This window comes from Lemur catta, chromosome 2, assembly GCF_020740605.2.
Source record: "Lemur catta isolate mLemCat1 chromosome 2, mLemCat1.pri, whole genome shotgun sequence".
In the NCBI taxonomy this organism is placed as follows: Eukaryota; Metazoa; Chordata; class Mammalia; order Primates; family Lemuridae; genus Lemur; species Lemur catta.
In genome coordinates this window covers 92,541,734-92,559,416 of record NC_059129.1, presented here as the reverse complement: position 1 = coordinate 92,559,416, position 17,683 = coordinate 92,541,734, and the positions used below count along the sequence as shown (strand labels likewise).

The following is a 17,683-nucleotide window of genomic DNA, read 5'->3' as shown; positions in this document are numbered from 1 at the left end:
AAAGCTTAAACTAATGTTTGATCCATGTTTGATAGATAACCAGAATATATTAAATTTAAATGATTTTTTAAAAATCTGGCACCATTTGGAGCTGCACTTTTCGATAGACATATAATGTAAGCCAGAAATGTAATGTAAATTCTTTAGAAGTCACATGCAAACAAGTTAAAAAGAAGTGAAATTAAGGCAGGCGTGGTAGTGTATGCCTGCAGTCCCAGCTACTCGGGATGCTGAGGCTGGAGGATGCCTTGAGCTCAGAAGTTCAGAAATAGCCTGGGCAACATAGAAAGACCGTTTCTATAAAATAAAGGGAAAAAAAAGAAAGAAAGAGATGAAGTTAACTTTAATTATATATTTTTTAACCCACTATGTCTCAAATATTATTTCAAGGTATAGTCAATATTAAAAGTGATTCATGAGATACTTTTTATTCTTTTTGTACTGTCTTCAAAATTCAGTGTATATTTTGATTTACAGCACATTTCACTTTGGGCAAACAACATTTCAAGTGCTCAGTAGTCACATGTGGCTAAAGCCTACCATAGGGGACAGCAGAGATTTAGAACACTCAGAGAGAGATCCGAAGACCCAGTAGCAATTTCCACGCCCAGTCCCCTTATTTTGTTTGTCGACAAGTTAAAGTTGCTATATCTATGTATAACAAGCCTTCATACAGAGAGCACAGGCTGCTAAACTCTATTAGACCTTTCTGTGGCCACAGACATTTCCTTGTCCTTGCAGAGTTTCCAATCTAAGTGTATAGGTAAAACAGAGGAGAAAAATGTTCCGAATATACATGAAGCAAAAGTCTTTGAAAATATATTTTAAAAGCAAGTTCACATATAATGTTTAGAATCTAGTTAAAAAATATCTTACTTTAGGGGACTTATATTGATGAAATTAGAGAGAAATGCACGTAATTTATTTACATGGTGATTACTAATCTACAGTTTTTAATAACACAAACTTTTAAGTATCATTTATGGAAAAGCACTATTTGTAACTGTGACATTCTGCAGAGTCTGACTGATTTCCTTTTATTTGTTTTTTCTTAAATCCACTGTTAAATTATGTTTTCAGTCTGCTGACTACAATATAAGGCTTACTGTCTTAGAGAAAATTCTTTATTTCCTCCTTTCTGTAAATCAGTGCCAATTTAACTTCTCTAGGCCTGCTGGATTCAGTCACCCTGAATGCCTAATTCATGCAACAGAAACACATTAAAGGCATTTGGTGGGGTCTTGTTTTATCTTTTTCTACATTAATTTATCCACTGACTCCCTGGCCTGGTGTATGATAATGAGTCTTCATCCTGATACTTTCTTCTTTACCTTAGATGGTACACTCCATGCTTATATTCCCACTGACCAGAATTTTACTATTATGGGAATACAGTTCATATTTCTTAGAAATCCTTGTCAGATTGGAATCCCTATCATGGTTCTTCCTGGTGAGCTGCTTTGTGACATGTTTTTTACCAAGTGAAATATTTGAAAATTGCAAAGCAATTAATAAAATCAGCCTGTCTAAATTTCAGGTTTATAATGAAAACTAGGCGTATTTTAGGCTGTGCATGTTACGAAAAACAAGATCATGGTAAAGAAAAAGAAAATGTACTTTATAAAATTCCATAGAAAATAATACAGATTTCAAACTTTTGATTCATTTGAGATTTGTAGTTGTGCTTGAATTTAATACCTTGTGTATATACTAACATACTCTTTTAAATTTGTCCTATATTCATAGATATAATCCTATTACATAGAATATATTAAGAAGATATTACATATAGAATAACTTGACAAATTCACCACTCATTATATCTATGTAAACTTTATAGGGAATATTATCTTGGCTCATTTTCATACATTTTGATTTTGCCACATGTTCAAACTCACTAAAAAGTAAGCATAAATTTTAATATCCTATAATAATATTTTGACTACATTCATATTTAAAGAGAAAAGCACTCATTGAATGAATAATGAGCATATAATCTTTCCTCACCAAAGGGAAAAATATAAATGGAAATGAATAGGATGAAATAAATGTTTGTTAATTATATACATTTCCCTAGCTTTTAAAATGAATTCATATACTTAAGCAAAAGATACCAACTTCATAAAATAAATATCTTTTAAAAAGAACTTAGTTGAAATGGGAAAATGTGCTATTTATTCTAGAATATTATAATGGATGTCATATTCACAGAAACTTTTCGGAGAGTGGAGGGAAAAATATTAATAAAGTCTTCTGGGTGAAGAAAGAGGGTGCAAGGTAAGATCTGGCAGGATGGACGGCAAGCCTGGTGGGCAGATTATAAGGTAGAAAGAAGGGTCACATGCATGAAAAGGAGGCAAGGTGAGACAGGGTAAAAAGCCAATTAGTGGATTAAAAGGGTAAAAATCTGAGTTCTCAAACACAGGGGTGATAATATAGGCAGCTTGGGAAAGGATTAAAATAAAGAAGTGATAACAGTATTCAGTTGAGAGGGAAGGTTGTCAAAAATGTAAATAGGGAAAAAAAAGTAGAACAATGAAAACAAAAACCTGACATTTAATCAAGGGTTATAATAGCAGAAACTCAAAGAGGGGAAATGTGATGGTTTTAGCTGAAATTATTAACAGAGGACCAAGGCAGATGGAAAATTTGGTCCCAACCATAGGAAACCAAATGGACTGAAAAGGAGTATAGGGAAATAATCCATTTCATTTCTGGATTGCTTTTCTTGAATACATCATATTAGGCAATCAAAGCCTGACATCCACAATTAAATCTTTACTAGAGAGAGTACTGTTAAACCTGATATTTGACAATTCAAAGAGTGTGATATTTCAGAGAATCACACTTAAGCTAGTGTTACAGTTTTCAATAGCTAATTTTTACTTAAATGTTTATATAATCTAGTTTATATGGATATTACTACATTCATTAGAATATTTTTGGTATTTTTTGCAATTAAAGCTTATTGTTTAAGGAGGAAATTTGGCCTTTGATTCATTTCCTAATATATAATTAAGTTAATGCTTTATTATTATCTACTTTTTAAGAGAAAATAACATTTTAAAAGTCTTTTCTAGCTATACTTTTAAATTTCACTGTATGACACTGTTCAACCATATTTTAGAAAGAAATATGTCTCTACCAATTATTCTATGAAAAATGGGAACATAACATAAAAAAAGCCAAAACGTTACCATTATAATTGTAGTTCTTGCTCTGACTACATTGCAAATGACTTTTTATAATGTAAAAATATTTCAACCAGGATTCTTATTATTGATGGAACATCACATTTTTCAATTAAAATGACAAATTCAGAATAATTTAGAAGAGGTTAGTGACCAAGATAGAAGTGGCAAATTGTGACAATTTGAGTTTAAAGTGTTTAAAGCTATTATATAGTGTATACGCATAAAGTAGTATTAAGTAAAAATTTAAACATCATCTTAATAACAAATTACATATGATTAAAATGTAAATGAACTATGATTTAAAATATTTTCTTGCAAGTGCTTCTAGAGCAGCCTCTCATAAAATATGATTAAAACACACGTGAAACAGAAAACATAAAAACTAAAACCAAACTAAGATTAAAGCTGACACTAAGATCACATCAAGGAATGCCAAAGCTACACCTTAGGTACTGATAATAGCTGGGGAAAAAATGTGAAATTCATTTTTTTCTAATGCCTCTTCTGATTCAGTGACCCAGAAACTATACAACTAGAAAATTGGGAAATTTGTTGATCTACTCCCAAAATACACACCTTTTGAACCGAATGAAGAATTTCCCAATGAATTAAACAAGAGAATCCTTTTTATTCTTCATGATAGCCCAAATAAGACCTCTCAAAAAATGCATATTCTAGAATAGAGTTTAAGAGGCATGACGACAAATGGTCATCTTGGTAGTAACTTTGAATTATAAGAATAATAATGCTAAAACCTTTTAAAGCCATCTGGTAAAAATAACAAAAAATTAACTACAGTGAAACAAACAAACAAAAAATCAGGCTGGTCTCAGACTTCTCCTTTATAGTCTTAAATGCTGGATGGAACTGGAGCAATAGCAAAGTTTTGAGATGAAAATGGAGTAATTCAACAATTCATTCTTACACTAAATTATATTTTATGTGTCCAAGCATGTGAAAACTACTCTCAGAGAAGAAAAATTCCATGTACCACTAAAAAAAAAAAAAAATTCTTGGAGACATACTCCAAAAGACCAGGAAATAAAACAAAACAAGAATTAAAAATATGAAAGTCAGAGTTACACTTCAGTAGTATTCTGTAAAATTCCATAGTGCAAAACACCCACATGTTGGACATATTACAATCAATTACATCATTCTATAATATAATAATAAGCTCACAAGAACTTACAGAAAATCCTTATGTATCAGGAAAGAATTAAGAGTAAATTGAAAAAACAAAAGGGTGAACTTAAACAATGGTATTGACTTTGAAGTAAAACAGATACAGAGAATCAGAGTTTTAAAATAGAAAAGTAAATAATCTCCCCTGAAAATGTGTAGTTTTAGACCTGCTCACATAAAAGTCTGCTATTCAAATTCATACTAACCCCTGGTTAGGGATCACCAGGCTAAAAAATTCAATTACAATATCTCTAGTTGGTAACACCCTCTAACCCTAGCAGAGGTAAAATGTGAACAGAATTAACTGCTAAAAGGAATCAGAGTGATCTGGAGGGCCATCAACTGTAATCCACGGTTATTGGACATGATTTAAAGCACTGAGATTCCCTTTATTCAGATTCAGATTTTATTAGTAAATGACTAATTTCAACAAAAAAAAAGTGTGTGTTCACAAGATCAAAACAATAAACTACTGAATTTAAAATAATCCCATATTTGAAATTATTAGAAAATCACAGGGAAACACCTACCCAAGCTCTCACATCACACAAAATGTTTTCAAATTATGAAGGGTGGTCTAATTATTCACACTGATGTTGGTAAGAAAAGAAAAATACCTAATTAAAAGTGAAATTACCTATATGTTGAAAGATTTCAGTATAACTATAATGCTAAGAAAAATTATGATAATAAAATAATACCTATTAAACTCAACTATAAAATCTAGAATATTTAATAAGATTTGTGATTGAAAGAATCAGAATTGTAAAAGAACTCATACCAGTAACTCCAGAACAGTAATTTTTATCACTAGTTCCTCTCTAGACTGTAGAGATCATCTACTCTAAGGCTAACTAATTCAAAAATGATTCACGTAAATCAATAATTTTTATTTTTGTTACATTTTCCCTAGATTTTCAAGGAAATATTTTGGTAGTATATGGGAATTCTAAATATATTGTTTGGAAATTAACTCTTGTATCCTTTGGCCTATTAAACAAAAACATTGATTTTGGAATAATGAGGAACCATTTTTTGAACACTTATTATATGTGAAGTGTTCCAAGTTTTATATATGTATTAACAACCCTATGCATAGACACTATATTTATTCCCAATTCATCAGAAAGGATACTGAAGCACAGAGAAAATAAGTAAGTTTTGCAATCATATAGCTTACAAGTGGTGGAACCAGGCTGTAAACTCAGGCACTTTCACTCCAGAGCACATATTTTTAATTCTAATAAAATACTGCTTTGCAAAACTGTGAGTAATAAACAACTAGTAATAAAGAGCTTTTAAAAGTAAGAATTAGAATAATTTAAATATCATATGACCTGGAAGAAATGTTTAGTAGATGGGTTGAAAGCATTTTCACAGCAGTTAACTTGCGGTTTTAATAATGTATAATGTTAGCTTCCATAGTTGTAAGTTGACAATAAACTAATTTTCTATAATACATATGAAATATAAATTTTATTTCTAAAATTTAAGCTACTTTGAAAATATTAGAAGAGAGGCTGCTGGGTTTCTATAGGAAACAACAGATACCTAAGCCTGAAACTCTCCATACATCCTAAAAGACAGACAGACAGACAGACAGACACACACACACACACACACACATATACACAGAGGAGATCCAAGAGAGAGGGGGAGAGAGAGAGAGAAACAAGGATAGTAAATAATACCAATCCATAATCCATGCCTACATTATGGCTGAATGTCTGATAATTAAGAGTTTTCAAATTATATGTCAAAAGGAGAATAAATGAAACCAGAACTAATAGTAGTACCCAAACATGTATGAAGAGTCAGGTTGAGATTTCATGGAAAAGAGAAGAAAGACTCTAGGGACTTATCTCAGGTGCACCTGAGATCAATTTGCCCCAAGAAAAATAATCTTAGATTAAATAAGTAAATATTGAGAACAGCTCTGCTATCAGGTAGATTAGATAACTGGCTGTTGGGGAATCAAAAGGAAGGGACTTAAAGAGGCATCTGATTAGAGATGGTAGTTATAGGAAGTGAAGGCCTTGCTTAAAAGCTTGTTGGTAATGATAAAGAAAGAAACAAGTGGTAGAAACTAAAAGCCTACAGAAACACAAGAAAACTACAGAATCAAATACACACAACCCTTTTCCTAAAAAGTAAGATCTCTTAAACAAATGATACTTCACAATAATAACTGAAGAGAGCACACATGAGCTAACAAATCTAGTAAGCTATGCATACTTCCCACTCATGTCTAAGTATACACGTTATGACTGGTTGAGTAAAGTATAAAAATTTTAAAAATCAATATTAAATGTCAGAAACATCCATCAAACCTATTATAACAATAAAATAGAAAATGAGACTAGTATTGTTCTAGTTAATTAAATTTCTCCCTAAAACAATCTTGAAGAACAGAAAACTTGTAGCTTAATACCCTTATCAGAAACAAATAGCCTTAAAATCATTTTCAGATATTAAACATTTATCTTCAAATCAGAAATTTTAAGACTTAAAAATGTGAAAAAAATGAATATGTAAAACAAGACTTAAGCAATCTCAGGAAAGAACAGAAGGAAAAGACAAAGTCATCTTGAAAATAAAGATTAAATTAAAACATGACTAAGGTAGAATATATTTAACTAAAAATGCAATAAGGAGTATTTAGAAGGTGAGCAAAAACAACTAAGAGAATGAAAATGAAATGAGGAGGTAAAAAGGCTAAGAAAGTGAGAAATATAGAAGATAGAATTAGAATGTCCTATACACATATAATTGGAGTCCATGACAAAAAAACCCAAACCAATAGAATAAGACTAATATTTAAAACTATAATCCAAACAAACTTCTCAGTAGTAAAAGAAGACATGAGCCTCTAGTGCATGCACTTAAAAACTTGATCTGGAATGGTCAATTTAGACATAAAGTAAGAAAAGTATTAGAATTTAAAGATAAAGAAAATAAGTCTTTAAGGTCTCTAGACAAAAAGATCAAGAAAAGAATAGAAGGTTGGAATAAGTTTCTCACAGCAAAATACAAAGCAAGACAACGGTATAGCAATATTTTCAAGAAATTCTGGGGGTGAAAGTAAGCTGCTCTTCAAATATAAAGCCTATGTAAAAACAATTTTAAGTGTGCAAGATCTCATGGGATATTATGTCTAGAAGCTCATCTCTGGAAATCTATAGTTGAAGCTTCATTCAACATGGAGATATCTGCAGGAATGTCACAGAATGACTGATGGTAATAATTTAATATACTTACTTGCATATATAAAATGAAAAACAAAATAAGGCAAAACCTGTGGACAAATGTATAAGAATGTAAATATTATGTCTTCTGGTAAACACAAATAATGCCACTAAACAAATGAGGGAAAATGTAAGACAGAAAAAAGAAACCAAATAAGCTTATTAATCATTAAATAAGAGGGAGTAAAAGTATGTGTCATTTAAAACTAAAAAAACCCAAAATGTAGGAGCCAAAATATACATAACACAAATTTGAAAAAAATATTACACAAAATATACATTTTATTAGCCATTATGTAATATAATATGATATAAGAGTTGGAGTAAACAAGACCAGTCATATTAGTTAATGTGAATGGTCATAATATATTTATTAAAAGAAAAGATTTCTAGGTTGGCTTACAAAATAAAACTCAATGCTTTGTTGCATTCAGGAGAAAAATTTAAAACAAAATGATTCAGAAGGGATAAAAATAAAGGAATGGGCAAGAATATACTAGCCAACTGCAAAAAAAAAATGTAGAAAGCAGTGGTTGAGATACTGATAACAGACAAGGTACAATCTAGGTCAGAAAGCATTAAGTGATATATTTTTAAATGACAGCTTTATAATATAAAAATCATAATTCATAATGAAGATATGAGTTATCAATTTCTATGCAACAAATAATAGATGACCAACTTCAGAAAGCAGAACTACAGATGATGGTAGCAGAAATAAGAGAAACAAATTATCTAAAGATTTTAATCCTTACTCTCAACCAGAGAAGTGGAAAAAAAATAAGGATATAGAAAATCATAACCACTAAGATGACAGATGATAGATATATAGGTAGGTAGATGGATACACAGATATAGATAGAGAGAGAGATATTCAACTTCATATCTCAAAAAATAAACATTTTTCTAAGGCACACATGGAACATTCATGAAAACTGAATATACCTCAGATATATTTCAGGTTTGGTTCCAGAACACTGCAATAAAGCAAATATTGCAATAAAGAAAATCACATAAATTTTCAGTTTCTCAGTGCATATAAAAATTATGTTTACATTACACTGTCATCTATTAAGTGTGAAATAGCATTATGTCTAAAAAAGTACCTACCTTAATTTTAAAATACTTTACTTCTAAAAAAAGGTAATAATTATCTGAGCCTTTAGTTAGTTATAATCTTTGCTCCTCCATAAGAAGCAATTCCTCGTCCCTTAAAATTTCATCATGAGATTGTAGCAATTCAGTCACATCTTTTCTCCATGTTTATAACTGCTAACTGATCAGGCTGGTAGTTCCTGAAGGTTAGGGTGACTGGCAATTTCTTAAAATACGACAACAATGAAGTTTGCTGCATGGATTAACTCTACCTTTCACAAAAGATCTCTCTGTAGCATGTGATACAGTCACCAGCTGCATTAGCTAATAAGAGCCTGTCCTTCAAGGCTTTGAAGACAGGCATTACCTTCTCCTCTAGCTATGAAAGTCTTAGATAGCATCTTCTTCCAATAAAAGGCTGTTTCTTCTACATGGAAAATTCTGTTGTTTACTGTAGCCACCTTAATCAATGATCTTAGCTAGATCTTCTGGATAATTTACTGCACCTTCTCTGTCAGAACTTGCTACTTCACTTTGCCCTTTTACATTACGGAGACAGCTTCTTTCCCTAAACCTCATGAACCAACCTCTGCAAGCTGCCAACTTTTCTTCTGCAACTTCCTCAGCTCTCTCAGCCTTCATAGAATTGAAGAGAGTTAGGGCCTCCTCTGGATTAGGCTTTGGTTTAAGGGAATATTGTGGCTGGTTTCATCTTCTACCCAGACCACTAAAATGTTCTCCATATCAGTAATAAGGCTATTTCTCTTTCTTATCATTTGAATGTTCCCTGGAATAATATTTTTATTTTCTTTCAAGAACTTTTCCTTTGCATTCACAACTTTATTAACTGGTTCAAGAGGCCTGGCTGAATTTCAGCCTATCTGGGCTTTCAATATCCCTTCCTCGCTAAGCTTAATCATTTCTAGCTTTTGATTTAAAATGAGAGACATGTAACTCTTCCTTTCACTTAGGTCATTAAATGGCCTAATTTCTAAATCATTGTGTCTCAGGGAATAGAGAGGCATGAGGAGAGGGAGAGAGATGGGAGAATGGCTGGTCAGTAGAACAGTCAGAAAACACACATTTATCAATGGTTTGCCATCTTATATGATCACAGTTCATGGCATCTCAAAACAATTACAGAACAATACTATCATCAAAGATCACTGATCATAGATCATCATAACAGATATAATAATAATGAAAAAAATTAAAATATTGTAAGAATTACCAAAATGTAGCACAGAGACAGAATGTGAGCACATGCTGTTAGAAAAATGGCATCAGTAGACTTGTTTGACACAAGATTGCCATTAAATTTGTATAAAAAAAAACCATTATCTGTGAAGTGTAATAAAGCAAAACACAATATAATAAAGTATGCATCAATGGACTTGTTTGACACAGGATTGCCACTAAATTTATATTTTAAAAAAATCTGTGAAGTGTATGTAATAAAGCAAAACAATAAAATGAAGTATGCCTGTATATTAAACCACTACAAAAATCTCAATAAGTTCTATAAAGAGGAAATGATAAAAATTGACCACAATTCCATCCAATTTAAAAATTATAACATTTTTAAGGCCATTCTAAATGGAATTTTAAAACCCTCTATTAAGCAATTATTGAATTAGAGGAAAAAGACCAAAATAAATTTACATATATTTTAAAAAAATTAAACTTGAAGGGGCTACCACTACACATGTTTGGGATAATTTGAGCACTCAAAAGAGTAATAATAGTGATGGATGATAACACATCAAATATAAAAAGAGATTCTTTAAATGTATAATGTTATTATATTTTAAACAATAAAAAGATGGGGAGGAGAAGGTTCTTCCTTAAAGAAGGTCTATTAGTAAATGTAAAAGGAATGATATAAATAGAAAATAATAAATTTGCAAGCACTAATGTAATAACTAATGTGAGCAAAGATCATCATGAATGCTAAAAATATTGAATAAAATTGTATTAAGAACAGGATACTCATACAATCTTAAAGCATCAACCTCAGTTATCTACCAATTGCAAGAGAAGAGGTTACCTTTTCAATAGAAGAATCTCAGAGACACCACTTTAATCAAATAATTAAATAATGAAGCATAGCCAATAATGGGACAAGTCAATATTATTGATGTGGTACACTGAGAAGGACACAAGATCACCTATTTTGCATTCTTGACAAAAATGTTTAACCTGATTCTAAAAATATATAAATAATCAGTGGGACATTATACAAAACAACTGGCATCTACTTTACAAAAGTCTGAAAGTCATGAAAGACAAGAGAGAGACTACTCTAGATTAAAAGGGATTAAGCCAAGATAACTAAGTATACTGAATGATCCTTGATTGAATCATGAGTTGAAAAAAAAAATGCTTCTCAGCCTTTTGGCTAAGATCAAGTGTAATATCTATTCTTATCAGTTTAATATCTCAGATGTCCTCTATCCAAGGAACATATATTATTAACACTCCACTGACAGATCACTGAAGCAGAAAATGAATAAAGAAACATTGGACTTAAACAGGACTCTAGAAAATATGGACCTAACAGACATTTACAGAACATTCTACCTAAAAAGTACTAAATATACATTTTTGTCATCAGCACATGGGACATTTTCCAAGATTGATTATAACTGAGGCCACAAAACAAGTCTCAGCAAATTCAAAAAAATTGAAATCCTACCACGTATCTTCTCAGACCACAGTGGAATAAAACCAGAAATTGATTCCAAGAGAAATACTCCAATCTACATAAAGTCATGGAAATTAAACAACCTGCTGCTGAACAATCCTTGGGTCAATGATGAAATCAAGATGGAAATCAAAAGATTCCTTGAACTGAATAACAAAGGGGACACAAGATATCAAAATCTATGGGATACAGTGAAAGCAGTTCTAAGGGTGAAGTTCATAGCCTTAAATGCCCACATCAAAATAACAGAAAGATCACAAATTAACAACCTAATGTCATATCTCAAGGAATTATAAATGAAAGAGTGAACCAAACCCAAAGCCAGCAAAAGAAAAAATATAACAAAGCTCAGAGCAGAACTAAACAAAATGGAAAATAAAACAAAACAAAAAATATGAAGGATCAATGAAACAAAAAGTTGGTTCTTTGAAAAGATAAACAAAATCAATAGACCATTAGCTAGATTAATAAGAAATACAAGAGAAAGGAGTCAAATAACCTCAATCAGAAATGAAAAAAGGAACATTACAACTGATACTGCAGAAATACAAAATATCAGCTATGAATAATACGAAAACCTCTATGCAAAGAAAATAGAAAACCTAGAGGAAATGGATAAATTCTTAGAAACATACAGACTCTCAAGCCTAAATCAGGAAGTAATAGAAACCTGAACAGACCTATAATGAGAAGAGAAATTTAAGAGATATTTAAAAATATCTCTCCCCTCCAAAAAAAAAGCCCCACACCAAGTGGATTCATAGCCAAATTCTACCAAGCCTACGAAAAAGAACTCATACCTATTCTACAGAAACTATTCTATAACATAAAGAAGGAGGGAATCCTCCTCAATTCATTCTACGAATTCTAATAACACCTTGATACCCAAGCCAGGAAAGGACACAACTAAGAAAGAAAACTACAGACAAATATCTCTTATAAACACAGATGCAAAAATCCTCAACAAAATACTAGCAAGCTGAATTCAACAACACATGAAAAAAATGATCCACTATGATATAGTGGTTTTCATCCCAGAGACACAAAGATGGTTTAACATATGCATATCAATAAATGTGATTAACCACATAAAAAGAAATAAAAACAAAGACTACATAATCATCTTGATATGTGCACAAAAAGTATTTGATAAAATTCAGCACCCTTTCATGATAAAAACTCTCAAAAAACTAGGTATAGAATGAACATACCTCAAAATTATAAAAGCCATATATGACAGACCCACAGCCAGTACCATACTGAATGGGGAAAAGTTGAAAGTATTTCCCCTAAGAACCGGAAAAAGACAAGGGTGCCCACTGTCACCACTTCTATTCAACACAGTGTTGGAAGTCCTAGCCAGAGCAATCAGGCAAGAGAAGGAAATAAAGGGCATACAAAAACAGGAAAGAGGAGGTCAAACATTCCCTGTTTGGTGACGACATGATCTTGTATCTAAAAAACTTCCTAAAGGCTCCACAAAAACACTCCTGGAATTGGTAAATATTATAAATTCAGCAAAGTCTCAGGTTATAAAATTACTGTACACAAATAAATAGCATTTCTGTATACTAATAACAGTCAAGTGGAGAGTCAAATCAAGGATTTGATGCCACTCACAACAGCTACAAAAAAATTAAAAATACCTAGAAATATGCTTAACAAAGAAGGTTAAAGATGTTAAACACCTCTACAAGGAGAATTACAAAACACTAATGAAAGAAACCACAGGTAACACACAAAAATGGAAAAACATCCCACAGTCATAGATTGGTAGAATCAACATCATTAAAATGTCCATACAGTCCAAAATGATTTACAAACTCAATGCAATTCCCATCAAAATAGCAGCATCATATTTCACAGATCTAGATAAAATAATCCTAAGCTTTATTTGGAACCAAAAAAAGCCTGAATAGCAAAAGCAATCTTAAATAAAAAGATAAATCTGGAGGCATCACATTACCTGTCTCCAAATTATACTACAAAGCTATAGTAACCAAAACAGCATGGCAGTAGTGTAAAAGTACAGACAGATATCAATGAAACAGAATAGAGAACCCAGAAATAAATCAATCTACCTACAACCAACTGATCTTTAACAAAGCATAACAAAATACACTGGGAAAAGGATGTCCTATTCAATAAATGGTGCTGGGAAAACCTGATAGCCACATGCAGAAGAATGAAACAGGATCCCTATCTCTTGCCATATAAAAAAATTAACTCATGATGGATTAAAAAATTAAATGTAAGGCATGAAACCATAAAAATTCTAGAAGCAAATGTAGGAAGAACTTTTTTAGACATCAGTCTAGGCAAAGAATTTATGACTAAGACCCCAAAGGCAAATATAGATACAACAAAAATAAATATATGGGACTTAATTAAATTAAAAACTTCTGCACAGCAAGGGAAATAAATACAGTGAATAGACAACCTACAGAATGGGGGAAATATTCATAAACTATACATCCAACAAAGGACAGATATCCAGACTCAACAAAGAACTCAAACCAATCAGCAAGAAAAAACAACCCATCAAAAAGTGGGCAAAAGACATGAATAAAAATTTTTCGAATGAAGATGGACAAATGGCCCACAAACATATGAAAAAATGCTGAACATCACTAACCATCAGGGAAATGCAAATTAAAACTACACTGAGATACCACATTAACCCTGTCAGAATGACCATTATCAAAATGTCAAAAAACAATAGATGCTGGCATAAATGCAGAGAGAAAGGAATGCTTCTACACTATTGGTGGGACTGCAAATTAGTATAACCTCTATGGAAAACAGTATGGAGATTCCTCAAAGAAATAAATGTAGACCTACCATTCAATCCAGCAATCCACTGCTGGGTATCCACTTAAAGGAAATGGAACTCATTTTATCACAAAGACACCTGCCTTGAATGTTTATAATGGCACAATTCACAATTGCAAAGATGTGGAAGCAACCTAAGTGCTCCACAATTCATTAGAGGATAAAGAAAATGTGGTATATACATACCATGGAGTACTGGTCAGCCATACAAAGAAATGAAATAATGTCATTTGTAGCAATATGGAGAGAACTGGGGACCATTACCCTAGATGAAGTATCTCAGGAATGGAAAACCAAACACCTTGTTCCCACTAATAAGTGGGAAATAATAGATTAGGAACGCATGGGCACAAAGCAGTATAAAGAACCAAGAATGGGGGAGGGTGGGAAGGTGGGTATGAGATAAAAAAACTTACCTGTTGGGTACAATGAACATTATTCTGGTGATGGGCACACTAAAAGCCCTGACTTAAGCATTATACAAGATATCCATGTAATAAAAACCCTTGTACCTTCTTTAATAAATAGATAAAATTAAAATAAATAAACAAACAAATATACATCTTTACCTTTCTTTAAGAAAAGAAAGAAAAATAAAACAACTATAAGGGATATTAATTGGTTAATTGGGAAAATTTTAATATTGGCTATTTCAGGTACTATTCTTGCTTCAATATTTTATACTTTAGGTGTGACAACATCACTAAAGTTATGAATAAAAATGTCCTTGTCTTGAGGACATAGATTTTGAAGTATTAATATTTAAGGATGAATTATCATGATATCTGCAACTGACTTTTAAATGGTTCAGCAAATATATCTCTACACAGAGAAAGTGAGACAGAGAATGCAAATTTGGTGAATTGGTAACAAATGGTGAATTTAGATAAAAGGCATATAAGTGTTCATTACACAATTTTTCTAGTTTCCTGATAGGTTTGAAATTTTCCAAAGTAAAATCTTGGGAAAATAAAAAAATCATTTAGAATTAATTAAAAATGTATTTATTTGGAAGAGTTGAGAAGTTATTTCAGCTGTACAAAACTAAGATTATCTAAGGCATAACAATAAAATTATAGTCAAGTTATTTAACAGTCTTTTATCAGTTAAAGAAGAATAATTAAAAAGGAAACATGTCTGTTTGTTTACTTAAAGGAATATTCCTATCAGAAGTAAAAATATAATTATCTCATATGCTCCCTCATCCACCAAAAATGTGTAGTAATTCACAAGAATGTTGACTCTTTGAATAGTTCCAGAAAAGTATTGTAGATTTTGAGATAAAGAGAAGTTAAGCTAGGATCATAAATTTAATAATAGCAAAACCCACATTGGCATCAGGGAACCCTGGTTTCAAGTTCTACCTCTGTTACTTACTAGACATGGAGTCACCATCTAACTCGAAAATATGAATATGAACACCTATGTCATTCATGCTCTGAAGAATTGTAGGTTAAATAATTGATAACATTTAATACTATAATGTCTGGCTAAATTAGGGACTCCATAAATGTTAGTTGACTCTGAATCTGGTATTGCCTAATAAAATCAATGGTATAACTTTTTTTTGACACCTGAACTTGGTTGTGTCCTATATTAATATAATCATTAGTGCTGTCTGTAAGAGAACATGTTGAATTTTATAAGTTATATACTTCCCAGCAGAGATACATATTCAATTAAAATTTGTACAAAATGACAGTTCTTAAAAAGGCACAGGCCATATGAAAACTAATAAGAAATTCTCATCCATAATTGATACACAGTTTTTAATTAATGTATTTCTCTAATAGCTGTTCAGCTGTGACACTGGTGCTATTGAAATTAAAACATAATAAAATATTGTTATCATTCTAAATAAATACCCCTAAAATAACTTTACCTCCTATTTTCAAAGTAATATATTGAGTTTCATTATATTTCAATTTGGTAATTATTAGATCACTTCCAAACAACTCTAAATAAATATTTTCCCTTTTTACAGAAATATGCCTAAGTTATCAGAGGAGAGCCATCTTATTTATACATGTACAAAGCAGTTGGTAATCTATGTGGCACATTTTGAAAACTGTCATGGCAGAAAGATCTTCAGCTCCTACACCTTTATAAAGATAACAAAAAGATGCTAACCATCAATAATCCAACAGAAATAAACCAGCAGCTGAAAAGCCCCTCCCATCCTCAAAGATATTATATTCATTTGCATCTCTTTTAAACATGTTCCACTGTGAAAAGGTGTATAAAAGGAACAATGGGAGTGAGATAAAGAAAAGCCCTCCAATTCATTATTTTTCCAGAGGCTATTATAGCAGATTATAGAACCAGAGTCAAACAGAGCATTTGGGTGGCCACACTGTAGAGAAGATCCCTTCTACCACTCACTAATACACACCAGTCCCTGTCTGTAACTGTTGATTTGTGTGAATGTCTTGTTTTATAACTGAGGAAGAAGAGAAAAGTTTAGTTGGGACCAGAAACCATCAAGTTGGGGGAGACAAGCTTAATGAAGGATATGGCATCATTCCCTGCCTAACCCATTCAGGATCCATAGGTAAAGGTGAGTAGGTGACAGAACTATCTTATGGGAGACTTACTGTGATTCTGAGAAAGCCTAAGAGACTAAACCTGTTGGGATATTTTCATGAGAGTCTCTGGGTAACTGGGCACAAGTGCACTTCTGAGTTGGGGAGAGAGCCTTTCTCTCTGCTATTTCCTCACACTCTGCTCTTCTGTGGCCAGCCACACACAGCAAAGAGAGATGGCCCATTGTCAGCATAGGCAGGAGGTGAAGCTCTGTGAAGTAGCTCTGTGGGTGTAGACTCCATCAATGGAGAAGAACACAGGAGAAAAAAATATTTGGTCCTGTAAAAAAATTGGAACTATGACCAAATGTGAGGCTCCCTTCCCATTAATTTACACCACATGCTGCTATTGGGTCAGTCTCTCTAAAAGTAACTTTTATCCCTTTTGTAAATTTTTTAATCAAAAATCTTTAGATATTTCTGTACCATAGGATAAAGAAAACATTCTGATTATAACCTTCCACAATATGGCCTCCACTAATTCCCATTAATTCTTTATATGCATCTCATATAATTTAAATATGTTTGCTACTCCCTCTCTTCTCCCAGTCTCTTACCCTGATGACAGTGTATTATTTCCTGAACTGGGTATAGAAAGCCTCCTGCATCCTCTCCTGCAATGCAGGTCAAGTACCATCAGTTCCATAAATGCTTCTCAGCTTTCAATAAACCACCTGGATCTACTGCTTCTCCCCAAATGACATAAATTGTCCACATTCGATATTAGCATTGCAAACTTTTAAAAAATATGGGTTAAGAGTTAATTATATATTGTTTGGGAACATCTTTTTTTCTTGTTTTTTATTTTCTATTTAGCCTTTGTATTTCATTTTTGTCTAACTTTCC

The 17,683-nt window shown here is 32.0% G+C and overlaps 1 long non-coding RNA gene and 1 pseudogene across 1 annotated transcript in view; one reads left to right on the top strand and one right to left on the bottom strand.

Moving 5' to 3' along the window:
- The window catches only part of LOC123633092, a 621,497-nt gene that overhangs the window by 325,800 nt on the left and 278,014 nt on the right, over positions 1 to 17,683 (bottom strand). The gene's annotated exons all lie outside the window — the stretch shown is intronic.
- On the top strand, positions 11,098 to 11,202 carry LOC123633585 (annotated as a pseudogene).